The sequence below is a fragment of the Trichosurus vulpecula genome, chromosome 1, assembly GCF_011100635.1.
Source record: "Trichosurus vulpecula isolate mTriVul1 chromosome 1, mTriVul1.pri, whole genome shotgun sequence".
Lineage (NCBI taxonomy): Eukaryota > Metazoa > Chordata > Mammalia > Diprotodontia > Phalangeridae > Trichosurus > Trichosurus vulpecula.
Window position 1 is genome coordinate 111482467 of NC_050573.1, and position 18929 is coordinate 111501395.

An 18929-nucleotide genomic window follows, 5' to 3' on the forward strand; every position below is an offset into this window, starting at 1 on the left:
TAACATCATTAACTCACCTTGACCTTCTCCTCTCCCTCCACAAACATTCATTCAGTTGCTAAGTCTTACTGGCCCTACACCAACATTATTTCTTATATTCATCTTCTCTTTTGCATTCTCTTTTCTCCCACTCCAGTTTAGCATATCATTACTAAGACTAATTTAGTTCTGTGCCTTCAGTCCAATAGCATTCCAACCCATCCTACACACTTTACTGTCAATCATCTTCGTAATGAGTAGGTCTAAATCTCTACTGTTCATCACATGCTACCCAAAGTCCTTAGCCTGACCCTGAAAAATCGTCAATCTACTTTTTCAGTCTTAAGTCAAACTTTTCCCATTCACGTAGTCTACATTCCAGCCAGGCTGGATTTCCTGAATAAGTATTACCTTTTCGTAACCCTCTTCCCATGCCTTTGTTCATACCTGCTATTATCCCAATTACTCTCTATTGAAATCCCTCCCTGCCTGTCTCCAATGTAGGACTTAACATGTGGAAAGTGCTTTGCAAACCTTAAAATGCTTTATACATTTTAGCTCTTTAGTAAATTAATCTCCCTCAGACTCAAGTTCTTCTTCATCTGTAAAATGGGGATGAATATCTTTTTCTGATCTCTTTGGTCTACATACTACTAAGATTATTATGACTATCTTTTGCATAGGTTACCCTAATACCTTATGAAGGATTATCTGTCAGTTAGAGGAAAGCAAAACTAGGGCTATGGGAGAGCCATGTTGGACCTGAAAGCCAATTGTTAAAATTTCAGTGTATTCATACTTTGGAAATCAGCAAATGCTACAAATCATGGCTTGATTTATTGCTATATTAGTTGTCTAACTTTAAGACAGTTGTGAAGAAAATGCTAATAATGTAGATTCAATTTAAATATGTGTCCCGTGTTCATTTCCCACCCCCAAACTCCCAGAGACAGTCGTTAAACATCTACCAGGACACTGCTGAATGAAGCCTTAATGAATGAGACATATGGGTCAAAAGTTATAATGAGTAGATAAGTGCCAAGTAGTAAAAAACAGATAAGGCCTAAGGTGTGGAAGAAATGGTGAAAGGGATGGTGTAATGGTTTCCGAAGCTGTGATAACTTTAACTTGAAACTGAGTAGCCTTTGCAAGTGAAAATCTTGTACTCACCCATTGACAGAGAGGCAACGGACTCATTACAGAATGAGACATACCTATTTCAACTTGGCCAATAGGGGGAGTGTTTTTTCTTGTACACTTGTTACTACTGCTGCTGCATAATCATCACCATCATCATCATCATCATCATCACCCAATCAAGCGAAAGGCTTCCTGCTCCATTATCTGTTTAATGCCTGACATCCAACAATGAATATTGATCAATCAACATGATCATCAAGATCATGGCTTAAGGTATGGCCTGAACTAGGAACATAGAATCATGAATTAAATAGAACCAGAGTTAAAGAGGACCATAGAGACCAATTAGTCTAAGTCACCTATTTTAAAAATAAAGAAACTGAGTCCTGGAGACATTGGGTGACTTTACCCATATTACCTAGGTACTAATAATAACAACAAACATTTTCACAGTGATTTAAGTTCCACAAAGCACCGTATGCACATTATCTTATCGGATCCTCACAAAAACCCAGTGATATTGGTGCTATTATGCTCCCTGGTTTGCAGATGAGGAAACTGAGGCTGAGAGAGGTTAAATGACTCTTGTGAGGTTACAGAGCTAGTAGATGTCAGAGGCAGAATTTGAATTCAGGTCTTCTGACTGAGTCTAGTGCAACTATCCAGTTGCTCTAAGGTACTTTACTTAGGGAGAAAACAGCAGTGCTAGAATTTTAACTTGGGTCCTGTGACTCTGAGTTCAATGTTGTTTCCATTACACAGCTTCCTGCAAATTTTCAGTGCAGCTGCTCTTTGTCCCTCTCCTCCCCCAAGCTCATTGAGAGTAGGCAAGGTCTGTTTCCCTAACACTATGCACAGTTTTCTGAGCAGAATAAATATTCAATAAAACTTTGTCAATGATTACGATAACAGTTGATAACTTTCTTGTAAAAAAAAAAAGTTCCTTCCCTGAACATACATATACCACCCAGTCTTCTGGATTGTAAACTCAAGATTTGTGGAGCCATTTTCACTCCCTTCCAACTGGAACCTTGGAGACGATTGAGCTTCTCCATACTTGGTGCTGGTCCTGCATCATGGCTATGAAATTCTTATCTCCTGCTCCTCTAATCTAATGGGGGCAGGTAGGTGGTAAAGTGGATTAGAACGGTGGGCTTTGGAGTCAGGAAGACCTGAATTCAAATGCAGTCTCAGACCCTTACTAGCTACATGACCCTGGACAAGTCAACTTAACATCTGTCTGCATCAGTTTCCTGGAATTTGGTATCTCCCCCCCACAAAAAAAAAAATTTAAAAATAGGCACCACTGAAACTTGTGAATAAGTATGATAAGCTCTTTAATAGGATCCAAGGGATCATTCTAAAATTCCTAACTCCTGGTCCCTTTTTCTGGCATTTCAACTAAAACTGTTGCTGTATCTGGTGACCTTTTCTCAAACCTCTTTCTTTTCAGCCTTTCTGCAGCATTTGATACTCTTTGATCACTTTCTTCTGAATATTCTCTCCTTTCTGGGTTCTTACAATATTACTCCCTCCCGTATTTCTTCCTACCTATCTGACCTCTCCTCCATCTCCTTGTTCTGGAAATGTGCAGTTAAATGTTTAACAACTGGAGATACACACACACACACACACACACACACACACACAAAACATGCTTTTAAGCTTGTTGTTGAGTCATTTCAGTCATGTCTGATTCTTTGTGATCCCCATTTGGGGTTTCCTTGGCAAAGATATTGAAGTAGTTTGCATTTCCTTCTCCAGCTCATTTTACAGATGAGGAAACAGGGTTAAGTGACTTGCCTAGGGTCACACAGCTAATACGTGTCTGAGGCCAGATTTGAACTCAAGAATATGTGTTCTTGATTCCCAGACAAGTCTCTATTTACTGTATCACCCAGCAGCCTGCTTTTAAGCTTAATCTGAATTATTAACCTTTTGTCCATCACTTTCTTAAGAATAAATGATTAATAAAACAACAGATCAAGTCAAAATGCACAGTATTTGCTGATTTCTGAAGAACAGAAGCTCACACTGACAATTCAACAATTTCTTGTGAGCCAGTTGGCTCCAGCACAGCCCTGAGTTTTATTTTAGGCTCACCTCTCCTCTCCTCACCTGTCCTCTCCTTTCATGTCTCTGTCTCTGTCTCTGTCTCTCTCTGCGTGTTTCTCTCTCTCTCCTTTCATCAAATCTCATGGGTTTAATGATCATTTCTCTGCAGATGACTTATAGATCTACATATCAAGCTCTTCTTTTTTATGCTTTATTTCTTTTATTTTTAATTTATTTTAATTTTTAATTAATTCCAGTCTTTCTTGAACTTCAATCCCATATAATCAAGTGCGCATTTTTAAAAAACTAGATGTCCAGTAGACATATTAAACTCAACATGTTCAAAACTCATTATCTTCCTTCCAAACCCCCTCCTCTTTCACATTTCCCTTTCAAAAGCACCTGTCAAAGGCACCAATAGCCTTCCAGTCTTCCAAGTTTGTGACTGTGACATTATGTTTGACTGCTCACTCTTCCTCACCCTACATATCCAATCAGTTGTCAAATCTTGCTGTTTTTACCTCTCCAATATTTCTCACATCTGACCCCTTCTTTTTACTCACACCACCTTGGTTCAGGCTCTCATCAGCTCTTGTCTGGATTATTGCAACAGTCCTCTGATTGGTCTTCCTGCCTCTCACCACTTAAGCCCATCCTCCAACACACACTTGAGAAAATGATTTTCCTTAAGTGGAGATCCCCCTACTCAACCAACTCCAGTTATTTCTTATTACCTCTAGGATAGAATATAAACTCCTTTGTTTAACTTATAAAACCATTCATAGCCTTACCCAAGTCTATCTTGCCAGGCTCATTGGACATTACCATGCTGTCTGTGATCCAATCAATTTGTCCTCTTTGTTCCTCACCCATGGGATAACACCTTTCATTTCTGTGCCTTTACACTGAGTATCCCTCATGCCTGGAATGCGCTCCCTTCTTACCCCAGTCCACAGAATCAAGTACCATCTTCTATATGAAATCTTTGCTGAATGCTCCCCCTCCAGTCACAAATGCCCTCCCTCTCAAACTTCCTTGTATTTAACCATTTTGTATTTATTTCTATTGATTATCCTCCATTTATTATATTTTTTATTTGTATTTTTTTATTTTTAATTTATAGAATTAAAGATGCATTTCCATAACATGGTATAAAAAAAAAAGTTGATGGCACATGAAACTGCAAATCTATCATGTACAACTTGCTATTTCTTATAAATAAATAATAAAGTTATGTAAAGCTATTTTCCCCCCTTTTTTTCCTTCCCTCCCCACCCCCTACCCTAGGGATGGCTACCATTAGACACAGATATGTGTGTGCATACACATGTGTGCGTGTGTGTGTAAAATCATTCTGTACATACTTCTATCAGTTCTTTATCTGAATACAGACAGCATCTTCCTTCATATGTCCTTTGTAGGTAATTTGGGTATTTATAATAGTCAAAATTACTTACTTTCTCAAGCTGTTCTTAAAACAATATTGCTGTTACTGTATACACCATTCTCTTGGTTCAGCTCATTTCACTCTTCATTATTTCATGCAAGTCTATCCATGTTTTTGTAAGACCATCAAGCTCATCTTTTCTTATAGCATAGTAGTATTCCATCACAAGCATATGCCAAAGCTTGTTCAGCCATTCCGCGATTGATGGGCATCCCTGCAATTTCCAGTTCTTTGCCATCGCAAAGAGTGCTGCTATTAATATTTTAGAATATATAGGTTCTTTTCCTTTTTTTCTAATCATCTTATAGTGGTGTTGATGGGTCAAAGAGTGTAATAACTCTTTGGGCATAATTCCAGACTGTTGGCTCAGTTCACAATTCCACTAACAGTGAATTAGTGCCCCAATTTTTCCACATCCCCTCCAACATTTGTCACCTTCCTCTTCAATCATTTTAGCCAATTTGATAGGTGTAAAATTATATCTCAAGGCTATTTTAATCTGCATATCTCTAAAAATAATGACTTAGACCATTTTATATGACTATAAATTGTTTTGATTTCTTCATCTGAAATTTAATTTGCAAAAAAGTTTACATTTATTCTGCAAATACTTATATATATATATATATATATATATATATATATATATATATATATATATATATATATATATGTACTTTTTGTCTTCCTCAATAGCAAGTATAGATTGCTTCATTCGCTGTAGCATTGTCCCTAGTACTTAACATAGTGTCTAGCAAATAGTAGGAGCTCAGTAAATGCTTGTTGATTGAGAAGTGTCTAGGGTCCAATGTGAGCCACCCAGTGAAAGTATAATAGTTGTTCTCAATCTGATAAAGGTAAAAGAGTAGGTTAATTTGCTCTGGCAGACAGGTAGGATGACCAAAACCAAATAAAGCAAAGAGATCCTTAAATTGAATCCAATCTTTTTGTTTTTGTTTTATAAGTTTTACTTCTAGATGCCTCTTCCTCTTCTCACCCTTTCCCCACCTGTAAGCCTTCCCTTAGAACCAAAAATCACCTTCAGTATCGTCTGATCCAGGGACCCTTCCCTCTCTCTGATTGGAGAGGGTGGAGGGTGGACAGTGGAGAGTTCCTCCCAGATGCTCCATTTAAAGAGGGTCCCACCCAAGTGCATTTCTTTCAGCTTTTCCATTATGTCCCTCCCCTAGGTACCCCTCTTTTCAGCCTTTAAAAAATGTGTTGTTTTCCCCCCAATTAGATTGCAAGGGTCTTGAGGGGGAATATTTTGCCTTTTATTGTGTCCCCAGCACTTAGCACAGAGTCTGACACATTAATAGACATTTAATAAATGTTTATTGACTGACTGATTGCTAGCAATCTCATCTGACACTCATATTACATGCAATATTCCACACTCTCCAAAGTACATAGGCAAGTACATATTCCTATCTCTTCTCCAGGGCCAACATTAGTCATTCTATACACAGTCCATGGCTTCATCCTAATGTTCTCCTCATTTACTTTCTGGCAATCATTGTGTATATTATTCTCTCAGTTCTGCTTAATTCACTCAGTATCAATTCACACAGGCCTTCTATGTTTCTCTGAACGCCTCCTATACAGAATTTCTTACAGCACAGTATTATCCCCTTACATCCAAATGCCACGATTTGTTCAACCTTTCCCTGATCAATAGGGATCTTCTTTGTTTCCATTTCTTTGTGATCACAAAAAGTGGATTTCAAGACATCCTCTGATAATCGCAGGGACCTTTGGGGCTCTTTCCTTGGCAGTCTCCATTTGCAACCATACAACATATATGCCATGATAACGGGAAAAACAGAGCGAGGTAGATTCTCTTTCCATCTCAACTCTGACTTTTCTTTGTCTAATCAGTTGCACATGGCATTATTTTGGCCTGGCTTTTTTTTTTTTTTTTTAGTCTAGACGGAACATATTCCCCCAGGCTCTGGTAATTTCCTCAGATGTTTCCAGCCCACCTCCACCTCCACCTCCTCATTTTCCTCTTTATCTTGACTCTGTATTTTCCATGCTGCTGTCGGTCCTGTGGAAACTCACACATCAAAGCCATGTGTAGTCATTCTGTGTTTCTGTGTCCTTTCTCTCTTCTCTCCTTCCTGCCCAACATTAATATTAATAACTTGTATCTTTGCAGTTGCTTTCTTCTCCATTCTCAAGAGACCAGAACCTTTTTTTGGACTTTCTGCTAGAGTGAATACTTGTTTGAAGGCATGGTAGGGCATGCTGGGAAACAGGGCAAAGGATGATGTCTCTGATACAATATTGGGCTGAGTAGCTGAGGCATTCAACGTTACTGTTCCATGAAGGCAGTCGAACCGCACGTTTGTAATATTCCTCCTTTCCTTTCGGAGGACAGGGAGGAGTAGATTTGTAAGCCATTTAATGACAGTGAGTTAGCCAATTTTTGATCATCCTAATTTCCCTAAAGTCACCAAAGAAAAGAAACGTCTCTTTCATTCTATGCCACTAGGGTACTAGCACCAACCAATGAAAATCATTAAATGAATACTTGATTCAGACAGTTATTAACTCATCTTGGACACTCAGTGGCTGTGTTACCCTGGGCAGGTCATGTAATGTTTCCGTTTCCTCATCTGTAAAAGGAGAAGGTTAGACTCAGTTGTGTCTCGAGTCTCATTCAAATCTAAATCTACTATCCTATGATCCTGTGACTGCCTGTGATTCTGTTTTCACACATTCACACCCACTGTAGGCAAGTTAATTAAACTAAGCTTTGTACACGCCCAGGTCACCTCAGTTAGAGGTATCCATGTGGTAAGAGAACACAGAATGACTTCTCCCAGAAGCAGATCCCTACCATTTCCCATATGAGTGCTTCCATCTTAGTTAATCTGGGCACTCATGAAACCTGGTTACAGTAGGTAGTACAAAGAGTTGCTACAATCCATGGGAGCTTATGAAAGTGTTCTCCAATGGCTATTTGGACCCTATACTGAACTTGGCCACAGAGCAACGTATGGAGTAAAAATAGTGTCAGAGATATAACTAGGGTACAATGACCAGACCATTGTTGACCCAAGGCACTAAAATTATACATTTTTCAACTCAGCATAGAAATAACTGAGCTTGGCACATATTTAGTAAAAGCAAGTTGTTAAAATCATAAATAACAAGATGGCTCATTTATTCTCCTGGCACCTGGTCATATGGCCCCTATCCTAGCCTGGCCCACGCCTAACTCAGCCCTGCTTTCACCCCCACTGGTAGCCTTGAGCTTCTATCCCCAAGGTTGCCCGTTCCCTTGACCCAACCATACGGAACTGAATTTGTCTTAAAAAGCTGGTTTGAGTGTGCATTTCTTGCTGTTCTGTACTTTTTGCTTAAACTATAATACCAACAAAGGTGGAGAGTCAGAATAATATAGTAGAAAGAGGACAGAATTTGGAATCAAAGGACTTGAGTTTAAAATCCTAGCTCTACTATTTACTGTGTGACCTAATACCTGTGAATTCCTCCCTCTCAATCTCAGTTTCTTCATCTGTCAAAGGATCATAAGATTTAGATATAGCACTAGGAGGTCAGATCCAATCCCCTCATTTTACATTTGAGGAAACTGGGACACAGAGAGTTTAAGTGCCTTGTAAAAAAGGTCATCATGTAAGAGTAGAGAAAGAATTTGAACTCATGACCTTGGCCTACAAAACAGATTTTTTTTTCTTTTTTTTTCCATTATACCATGATCTCATCAAATGAGGAGGTTGAATTAGATGATGCCAAAGGTGCCTTCCAAGTCTAAATACTAAATATTATTTCCTACTGCTAAGCTGGGATGTAACTGTGTCCCAACTAACTCCAGGGAAACCAGCCAGCTCGGATTTTGTCAAAGACTGTGGTAGCAGCAGAAACCAGGGGTGGGAGAGGTCGACATGTAGAGGTGGCTATGCTTTACCTGCCCCCTGCCTCTTGTCTCATCTCTCCTTCTTGTATGAGCATACCAGGATATGAAAGACAAAAAAGGCTAACTGGCCAATACTGCCATTGTCAGGCTATGGTTCCCTTTAGAGACAGAAGTCCTGGGGACCTTGGGATTTGGGGTTTGAGAAAGACTGATTCCAACAGATGCTTTGTCCTTTAATAAGTCCCCCACTGAAAAGGTACCACATTGTCTATGGAATGGAGTGCCCCTGTTGACCCTTTATTGTGGGTACTGGTAGGGGACAAAGGTAGCAGCTGAGAAATCAAAAGGGGGCTGGGAGGAGAAGAATTTGCCTATTAGTGGTACTTATTATTAGCGCTCTGTGTGCAAAAGAAGAAATCCATTTGCAACTCTGCCACAAATAATTTCCTGCTGGATATTTCAAGTGATCCAGGACTCTCATTCTGCTGCTCATGAAAAGCTGTGTGGGTTTGGAAATAGAGAACCAATGCTGAGTTACAGTGTGTGGGGCTAACAAATTTCTGAGCTCTCAGCGGGAACCCTAATAGGAAAATTCAAATGAGGCCACCTGCTTTACTGCAGGTCTGAGGTTTGTTTTTTTTTTTTTCTACCTTGAGTTTAATTTACCCTCCCAGCCTCGTTGTGAGAAATGGGATTTTTCAGTAATTGTAGAGATAGGTCTTCTTTGTGCCAAGGTACCAAGCTTTGTGTGGAAAATGAGTTTAGATGGTTTGGGGGTAGACTGTGGGGTGAGTGTGTGTGTGTGTGTGTGTGTGTGTGTGTGTGTGCATATTCTTCAGTATAGAAAGAAGATCCATTTTCAGGGAAACCATGCTCTGTTAAGCAGGGTCACCCTAGATATAATTAATTTCTCAGAGATGATAGTAATCTGATGGTTAGGAGCTATTGAAATGGAAACCTCTGACAGCTGATGAACATACACTATTCAAAAACTGATATGTTTGTCAATGAGAAATTCTCCTAAAAGGTATTTTTTGAAGCAGGTCATTACTCCTGCCATATGTGTGTATTTGATTCAGACTGTAGTGAATTCCAGGTATTAAGAAAATACTCTCTACTGGTTCAGATCAGCATCTGCCCTGTAACTTAGGGTGATGGAGAATTGCCTGGAGCACTGAGATGCTAAATGATTTGTATACATATATACACATATATGGATACATATAAACATATGCACATGTAGATATGTGTGTGTGTAAGAGGGAGTGGCCCCCCATTGACCTCTTTTGTTTTGGTTTGTAGACAATCAGAGGTTAAGTGACTTGCCCTGGGTGATGCAGCTAGTGAGGTCATATTTGAACTCAAATCCTCCTGACTTCAGGGCCAGTGCTTTATCCACTATGCCACCTAGCTGCCCCCACTGACCTTTATTGTGAATACTGGTTCATATACATATACATGTGCATTTATGTATGCATCTATATATGTGTGTACAAGTGTGTATATGTGTATGTGTATGCATTGCATCTGCATATGTATGTGTGGATGTTGTCTAAACCAAACAGACACGTGTGTGTATATATGTATTAGCTCATCCCCTAGGCAGGAGTAATGATAAAAAATACCTTTTAGAAGATGTATGTATGCATCTGGATGCATATGTATATATGAACATATCTTTCATAGGAGATAGATACAGATATATATACACATACTTCCACACACATATGCATATATAGGCATATAATTAGAATTCCTCATATACACACACATATATACATATATATGGATGTGAGTACGTATGATCATAGGTTTAGAAGTGAGAGAAACAATAGAGATCATCTAGCTCAAACCTCCATTTGACACAAGAGGAAGCTGAAGGCTGGATGAATTAAGCAATTTGTCTAAAGCCGCCAACCAGGGCCCTCTCCCCGGGCCCTCTCCCCTGTTCCATACAATGGATAAATTTATTGTTTGGAAAACAAGCCATGCTGCAATTTGAAAAGAGAGTAGAATAAAATGATCTCATTATAATAGGAAGGAAAAGGAAAAAAAAAACATTTAAAAACAACCTTATATTTAATTAAGTATAATTAATGATCAACTGCAGATCTGCCAGTTGATGTTTTGATGAAGAGGAGCAGTCTTCAGGGGAACAAGTCTTTTCTACTATGATGTGAGTGGAGAACTCATTTTTAATCATATGTGTTTCTCTTTGGCAAATAGCTATCTGAAGCACAGCTAATTTTGAAGTTCTCTTTTAAGAAGTTTTCTGATCTTCATGAGTACACAGAGTAATATAATGCCAGATGAATCACCAACCTGCTCTCTTCTTTTTCTGTAGCATTCCCATATACTCTAAGTAGGCACAGGAAATCTATCATATGAATCTGAAAGGTGGGTTCGATGTGTCCAATCTTCTGTTTGTCTATCCACCCAATGGACTTTCTGGTAAATGATTAATAAATACATTTTTCTCCTTTGCTTTTCATTGCTTGTGTAATAAAGTGTGACAACTACAGTAGCCTAGGGATTGTGAACAGTCAAGTACCCAAATTCTCCTTCAATTGCTAAATTATCTATTTTATCTTAGATTCTTACCTACAAGGATGACTCATTCAACTTGGCCCCCACCTACTCGTTCAAGCCCCCCCTTTTTTTTCTTTTTTTCCTAGCTATTTCATTTATTTATCTTCATTTAAAGTCCTGACTTCAATCTATAGTATAATTAGATTAGCAAATCAGTAAAAACAGAAACATTAATCATATGTAACAGACAATATTTTATATATACATATAAATATACACATATACATACACACACACACACATACACACACACACACACACACACACATATTTGATCTAGCTTTGCTAAAAAGCAGAAATCCCATCTTAGGCTGTAATCTTTCCCTCTGCTCTTCAGTGTCCTGTCCAATTTGACTATCTTCTTGTTATTCACCTTGCCTGCCACTACTCCCTTGGGATCATTGAACATTTGCAACCAATCTGTAGATGCCCCTCCTGGGAGTTCTGAAATCCTGCCTCAGCTGTCCTGATTGGTGAGAACATCACATGGTCCACTCTATGCAGCTGACCCCAGCCAGCCACCCCAGGCATCACTCTACTACCACATTAGTTTTTCCTTGTTTTCCAGCTCTAGAGCTTCAACTTAAGCAATACTGTCATTGCTACCTTAAGGAGTACATTTATATTAATAATAACTTATAGTTAGCATTTATAAAGCACTTTAATGTGAACAAAGAATTTTTACATATATTATTTCATTTGATCCTCATTACATCTCTGTGTGATAGGTGCTATTATCGTCTCCATTTTACAGATAATGAAACTGAGACTGCATCATCTTTGTGTCTGAAGCAGAATTTAAACAACTTTCCTTTGGCTCCAGTCACTTTTTTGGTGACTTCCCAAATCAAAAACTATCCCTGACTACCACTCCCCTATACCTACAGCTAGGTCTAGATTAATGCAAGTTCAAATAACGTAAAATTCAATTTAGTCTGAATTATAAAGTGATAGCAGGTTGCGTTTAGTATGAACCAAAATTCAGTTAATCCAACATGTGCTAACTATTTGAGGGTTTTAACATGAGGTCACTGCATCACTAGTCTGCACTTGCTTATCACTGCTTGTGAATGTGATGTGCTGCTATGTACCATATTACCAACAAGCATGTTAATCTTTTCAAAGAGTCCTTAAGAAAATAAACAAAAGGAAGAATATTTCAGGTGGAAACACTATGGATACACACACAAAGAAGAGGCTTGTTATTGCATTAGGACAAAAATCTGATACAATTGAACAGCATGGATGTGGTGGTAATAACTCTAAAATAGGATGAAATGCTGAAATGCCTGAATTTATAGAACAGAATATCATAAAACAGGCAGGCAAAATAAAAGAAAGAAGAAAAATTGTATCAGATTTTTGTGGTTTGCAAACAACTACAAGAAATAGAAGTGTTATAGTGATACAAGTGGAGTATTGTTTAGCCATATGGATTGCAGATTGCAATAAAAAAAAATACATTCCTCTTAGAAGGCAAGCCATTCAGGCATAAGCTTTAACTTTGTTTAAGGCAGGGAAAGAAAATGGAAATGAAGTAACTTTTACTACAGGAGTTTGTTGGTTCAATTGCTTTAAAAATCACATTCAATTGCTTAATGTTAAAATTATCAGAGAGGCAACCAGGACAGATGAGAATGCTGCAGCTAACTCTCTTCATGCTTTGATGAAAATAATAAAAGAAAGTGGATACACTGAATAACAAATTCCTAATGTGGATGAAACAGGCTTATTCTGGGATAAAATACCTTTCAGAACTTAAAACTAGTATTTGGTTTTTGTGGTTCAGTCATGTCCAACTCTTCATGACTCCATTTGGGGTTTTCTTGGCAAAGATACTGAAGTGGTTTGCAATTTCTTTCTCCAGCTTGTTTTATAGATGAGGAAACTGAGGCAAACAGGGTTAAGTGACTTGCCCAGGATCATATGGCTAGTAAATATCTGAGGCCAGATTTGAACTCAGGAAGATGTGTCTTCCTGACTCTAGGCCCCACACTCTATCCACTGTGCCATGTGAGAGTTAAATAAATGGTGCACACCAAAGGTGGATACACAAACAGCCCTGAAAAGGGCATGGCAGCCCTCACACCAGAGATCCATCTTCCTGGAACTCTTCATATACCCCATCTGAAATCTAGTCAGCAGTGAATGGAGAGACTAGAAAGGAAGAGATAAGCAGTGAATAGAAGATGGATTACTGCAAAAGACAGTCTTGTAGACCACAGGTGAGGTTGTCTTTTGTTTGCATTTTGGCTTGGGAAGGAAGATACTAATTTCAGTAAGGCAGCTGAATAAGAGAGAAAATAGCATCATATCAGAGAAAAGGTAGGAAAGGACCCATGGAAATATGGGGAAGCCAACTATAAATAAGGTCTTAAGGGTGGAGTACTTGAGTCTGAGAGCCTAGAACAGAAGGACCAAGAGGCATTTTCGCAAAGCTCAAGTAGTCTTCAGGGATAGCAATTAGCAAGAGCCAAAAAACCCTTGAGGGTTTCAGTTCTATGAAGTATGGAAGGAAAGAAGGATATTCCAGTTGCTGTAGAAGTTTCCCTCTGTTTGTGTTTTGGCCAGTGCTGCGCGATAGTGACACAGGATGTACAGGGTGTTCTTAAATTCTGGACACATAGACAAAAATGCATATTTTCAAGAAATGAAATTAAAGAAATTTTAACATTTTATTTAATTGGAATATTAACAAATAACATCTTCAATATGATTTCCATCATTTGTGATGGAAAGGTTGATGCGCTTTGCAAGATTCATGTGAATTCGATGGAATAACTCCACATTGCCGTCAATTTTAGCACATTTACTCTTTCTGTGTTCAATCAAGTGTGTTGCACCTGTGCTTTTTATTGAATACACCTTCTCCTTTAGCATACCCCAGAAAAAGAAGTCAAAGGGGCTAAGGTCTGTTAATATTCCAAATATTTCAAAATCTGCTTTTTTTCCTATGTGTGCAGACTTTAGGGACACCCTGCAGTATGGCATAGTAGAAAGACTTGAATTGGACTTAAAAGATATTTAGGTTCATAGTCAAGTGTTTAAAACAGGCAAGCCACTTAACCCATCCACATCAACTCCTTGAGCTGTAAAATGAAAACGATAATAAACGGATTACCTGCCTCATAGGGTTGTTATGAGAAAAGTTTTCTATAAACTTTAACATGCCAAATAAATGGGAATAGCTATTTTCATTACATCCACACAAAATACAGCTTGAGCTCATGTTAGAGGAGTAGGTCAAAGGCTGAAAGAACACTTCGTTACTTTTTCCTATTATCAAGTACAATCCAGTGCCCTTTGAAAGAACGGAAGCAGGGCTTCAAAGAGAAAACAAAGAGGAAAGACACTTTGAAGAGGCATTGGGGAAGCCTAATTTGCATCAGAATGCTGAAGAATAAAGAAGTGAGATCCAGAGAAGGAAGGAAAGATGGACCATGGAACTTCTGGAAATATGTAATGGGGATGAGATTCTTCCTATAGAAGAGGGGCACTTAACTTGGGACTCATGAACTTAAAAAAAAATGTTTTGATAATTATGTCAATATAATTGGTTTCCTTTGTAATCCTATGTATTTTGCTTTATGCATTTAAAAGCATTAATCTGAGAAAGGATCCAAAGGCTTCACTAGCCTGACAGAGGAGTAAATGGAAGGAAAAAATCTCTGTGATGATGACACCCAGATGTGGTCAGAGTGGGTGCTTTATGATCACTTAGACCTCATTTGTTTCCATCAGGCTGTAGGTTCTGGGATCAACCTAACAACAAGAAGCATATGTGACATATGCTTTCTTCCTAGATAATATACTCAGGGCATGGGGACTATTCCAATTCCCCCCTTTTTAATTTTTTGCTTTTAGAAATGTTGTTGTTGAGATGTCATTTGTCTTTACATCCAAGTTATTTTTCCTCCTGCCTCTAAATTGAACTGCCCCTTGAAAACAAAGAAAAACCAAGAAGCAAAAATATCTGATAAAGAAATTTTGTCTGACAATATATACAGTGTTCTATCTTAATATTGCCCCACTTTTCTGTCATATGAGGGACATATGTTTAGTCATTTATTCTTAATTAAAAAGTTTTTTCTTAAATTTTTAAAGGTACTCATTTTTTCCCTCTCTTTGTTTCCTGAAATAGAATAAAAACAAAACAAAAAAATAAAATTATTACAAAAGCACATGCATTCCAGCAAAACAAATCCCCATATTGGACATGTCAAAATATGTATGTCTATTCTGCATTTTAAATCTATCACCTCTCTGGCAGAAGTTAGGTAGCATGATTCATCCTCAGTCCTCTAGATTTGTGTTTTATTGTTGCATTAAGTCTTTCAAAGTCGTTTTTTTTTCCTCTACAGCGTTGTCATCAGAGTGTAAATTGTTCTCCTAGTTTTGCTCCCTTCATTCTGTATCATATCATAGAAGTATTTGCATATTCCTGATTGCTATCTTTTCTTCAGGACCTTCCCTAGTTTTACCATTGCTCGAAGTTCAACTTCCTTCCATTAACATTTTTGCCTAACTTGTTACGGTCATCATTTATATTGTTTTAGTCTTGAAAGGAGAAAGGAGGAATAAGTTTTGCCAAAGAAGGGGTGTTGTTCATCGTTAGTTCTTAAAGAAGACCAAGAATATCACAAGGGTGAAGTCTTGACTTGAGTGTGAACCGGATTTAAGTGATCCAGAGCCGCTCAAACGCATCAGCCTCAATCTCTCCTCCAGAGTCATAAGAGTCCAGTGGCAAGACAAAAGCCAAATAACAGGAGATGATCCAGGATGCAGCGGATAACCTTGGCCTTTTTAAGCTAAGGTCTTTTCCAGGCCTAGTTTGTCTGAGGCAACGCCCATTCAGTGATTAAAGGCTAGGTAAGAACTGAGACAAAAGATAGCCTAGTTTGCCATCACAAAAGAATCAGCCTGGGAGAGGAGACCTTCCAAGTTTCTAGCCAGAACAGAAAAAAAAAAGTACTATTTATGCTCACTCTGAGCCATTAAAACCCAAGTAATGAGCAAGAGAGTCTTGGGCTGAGACCTATTATTGGCCATTCAATGGGTTTAAAGGCACAGTCAGGTAACTCCATTTGAATCACAATTGGCTTTTCCAAACCCTATTTTTTTTCAGAGCTTTATTTCAAGAAATCATACTATTTCCTCCTATAACTCATCTAATTTCTCCTTTAAAAATTTAGGTGCTGTTAGAAACATACTCACATTGTCCAGGAATAAGCAAGACTTGTTGGGAAGCCAAGAACGTTTTAATTATAATTTACATTTATTCCCCCTGAATAAATGGATACCTCCCCTGAACAGAGTACAGGAGAAAGTACAAAGGACTCAGATGGACACCAGTCCTTTAATAGACCTTCACTTCAAATCTCCCGCCAGGCTCTTCATTGGCCAGATACAACCCCCTAACTGTGTACTTATGCCCTCCTCAAATGGCTTGTTTAAGCATGCATACAAGCCTCTGACCTTTCACCTGACCGACCTGAGGCCTGGTTTCTGCTAAAGCTGGGGTGGGGGGGGGGGGAAGTACACCTTCAGTTCTGTGGAAACAAAACTCCTCCTCCCATTTCTTACAGTGCTATACCATTTGGTACATATACGTTTAATATTGATATGCTTCACTGTCTAATGGTATCTTTTAGCAAGATATAATTTCCTTCTTTATTTCTTTCAAGTAGATCTATTTTTGCTTTTGGTTTGCCTGAGATCACGATTGCTACCTTTGCTTTTCTTTTTTTACTTCAGCTGAAGCATAATAAATTCTGCTCCAGTCCCTTACCTTACTCTGTGTGTGTCTCTGTGCTTCAAATGTGTTTCTTGTACATTCCATATTGTAGTATTCTGATTTTTAATCAACTCAGCTGTCTACTTCCATTTTATGAGTAAGTTAATCTTACTCACATTTACACTTATGGCAACGATGTATTTTCTTTCATCCTGTTTTCCCCATTTTTCCTTTCTCTCTGTCTCTCTCTGTCTCTGTCTCTCTCTCTCCCCCTCTCTCCTTTCATCCTGTCACTCCCCACAAGTGTTTTACTTCTGACCACCACCACCCCCAATCCACCCTGCCTTCTATCAGTCCCATTGATCTTTTTGTCTCCATCCCTTCCTACTTCCATATAGGGTAAGACAGATTTCTATATCCACTGAGGTGTGGAGTGTGTATCTTATCCCCTCTTTGAGCCAATTAAGATGAGAATAAGGTTCAAACATTGCCCATTGCCCCCACCTCTTCCCTTCTATTATAATAGTTCTTTCGTGCCTCTTTTATGTGAGATAATTCAGCCTATTCTACCTCTTCCTTCCCCCTCTCTTCTTCCAGTGCAATCCTCTTTCTCATCCCTTAATTTTGTTATTTTGGCTATCATCCCATCATAGTCAACTCACACCTGCACCTCCTATGTATACCCCTTCTAATTGCCCTAATAATGATAAAGTTGTTACAAGTCATCTTCCAATGTAGTAATATAAATAGTTTAACCCGATTGAATCTCTTGTGTTTCCTTGTTCCTGTTTACTTTTCTATGCTTCTCCTGAAGCTTGTATTTGAAGATAACTTGTTGCTGTTGTTCAGGTCTGGTTTTTTCATTAGGAATGCTTTAAAGTCCTCTATTTCATTAAATATCCATCTTTTTCCCTGAAGGTTTATACTCAGTTTTTCTAGGTATGTGATTTTTGGTTGTAATCCTAGATCTTTTGCCTTCTGGAATATCATATTCCAAGCCTGCCAGTCCTTTAATGTAGAGGCTGGTAAATGCTGTGTAATTCTGACTGTGGCTCCATCATACTTCAATTTCTTTCTGTCTGTTTGCAGTATTTTCTCCTTGGCCTAGCAGCTCTAGAATTTGACTATAATATTCCTGGGAGTTTTTATTTTGTGATCTCTTTCAAGAGCTGATCAGGGGATTCTTTCTACTTCTATTTTACCTTCTGGTTCTAGGATATCAGGGCAATTTTCCTTGATAATTTCTTTTTAAAATACTGTCTGGCTCTTTTTCTGATCATGGTTTCAGGTAGTCCAATAATTTCAAAATGATATCTCTTTGATCTATTTACCAGGTCAGTTGTTTTTCTGATGAGACATTTCACATTTTCTTTTATTTTTTCATTTTTTTGATTTTGTCTTATTGTTTTTTGATGTCTCATGAAGTCATTAGTTTCCACTTGCCCAATTCTAATTTTTAAGGAATTCTTTTCTTCAGTGAGTTTGTATACCTTTTTGTTTTTTCAATTTGGCCAGTTCTACTTTTTAAGGAATTGTTTTCTTCAGTGAATTTTTGTACCTCCTTTTCCATTTGGTCAATTCAATTTTTTAAAGAGATATTTTCTTCAGTGAATTTTTGTATATCCTTTTTCCTTTTTTTTTTTTTTTTTTTTTGCTTCTTTTACCAAGCTGTTGACTCTTTTATGATTTTCTTGGATTACTCTCATCTCTTCCCCCTCCTCCTCCCCATTTTTTCTTCTATCTTTTATTATCTGGCTTTTAAAATTCTTTTTAAGCTCTTTCAGGAGTTCTTTTTTGGGCCTGAGACCAATTCACATTTTCCTTTGAGGCTTTACATGTAGCCATTTTTATATTGTTATACCCTTCTAAGTTTATGCTTTGATCCTTCCTGTTAACATGGTAACTTTCTATGGTCAGGTTCTTTTTAAATTTTTCTGCTTTTTTTTTTTTTTGGCCTATTTTGTGACTTTTTCTTTTATGCAAAAGTTGGATTCTGTTTCTAGAGTGGAGAGGGTACTGCCCCAAGTTTCTTGTGCTGGTGCTTGGGGCCAGGCTACTGATCCATCCCAAGGGGAGGATCTTGCTCCTGGCTTGCTGCAGAA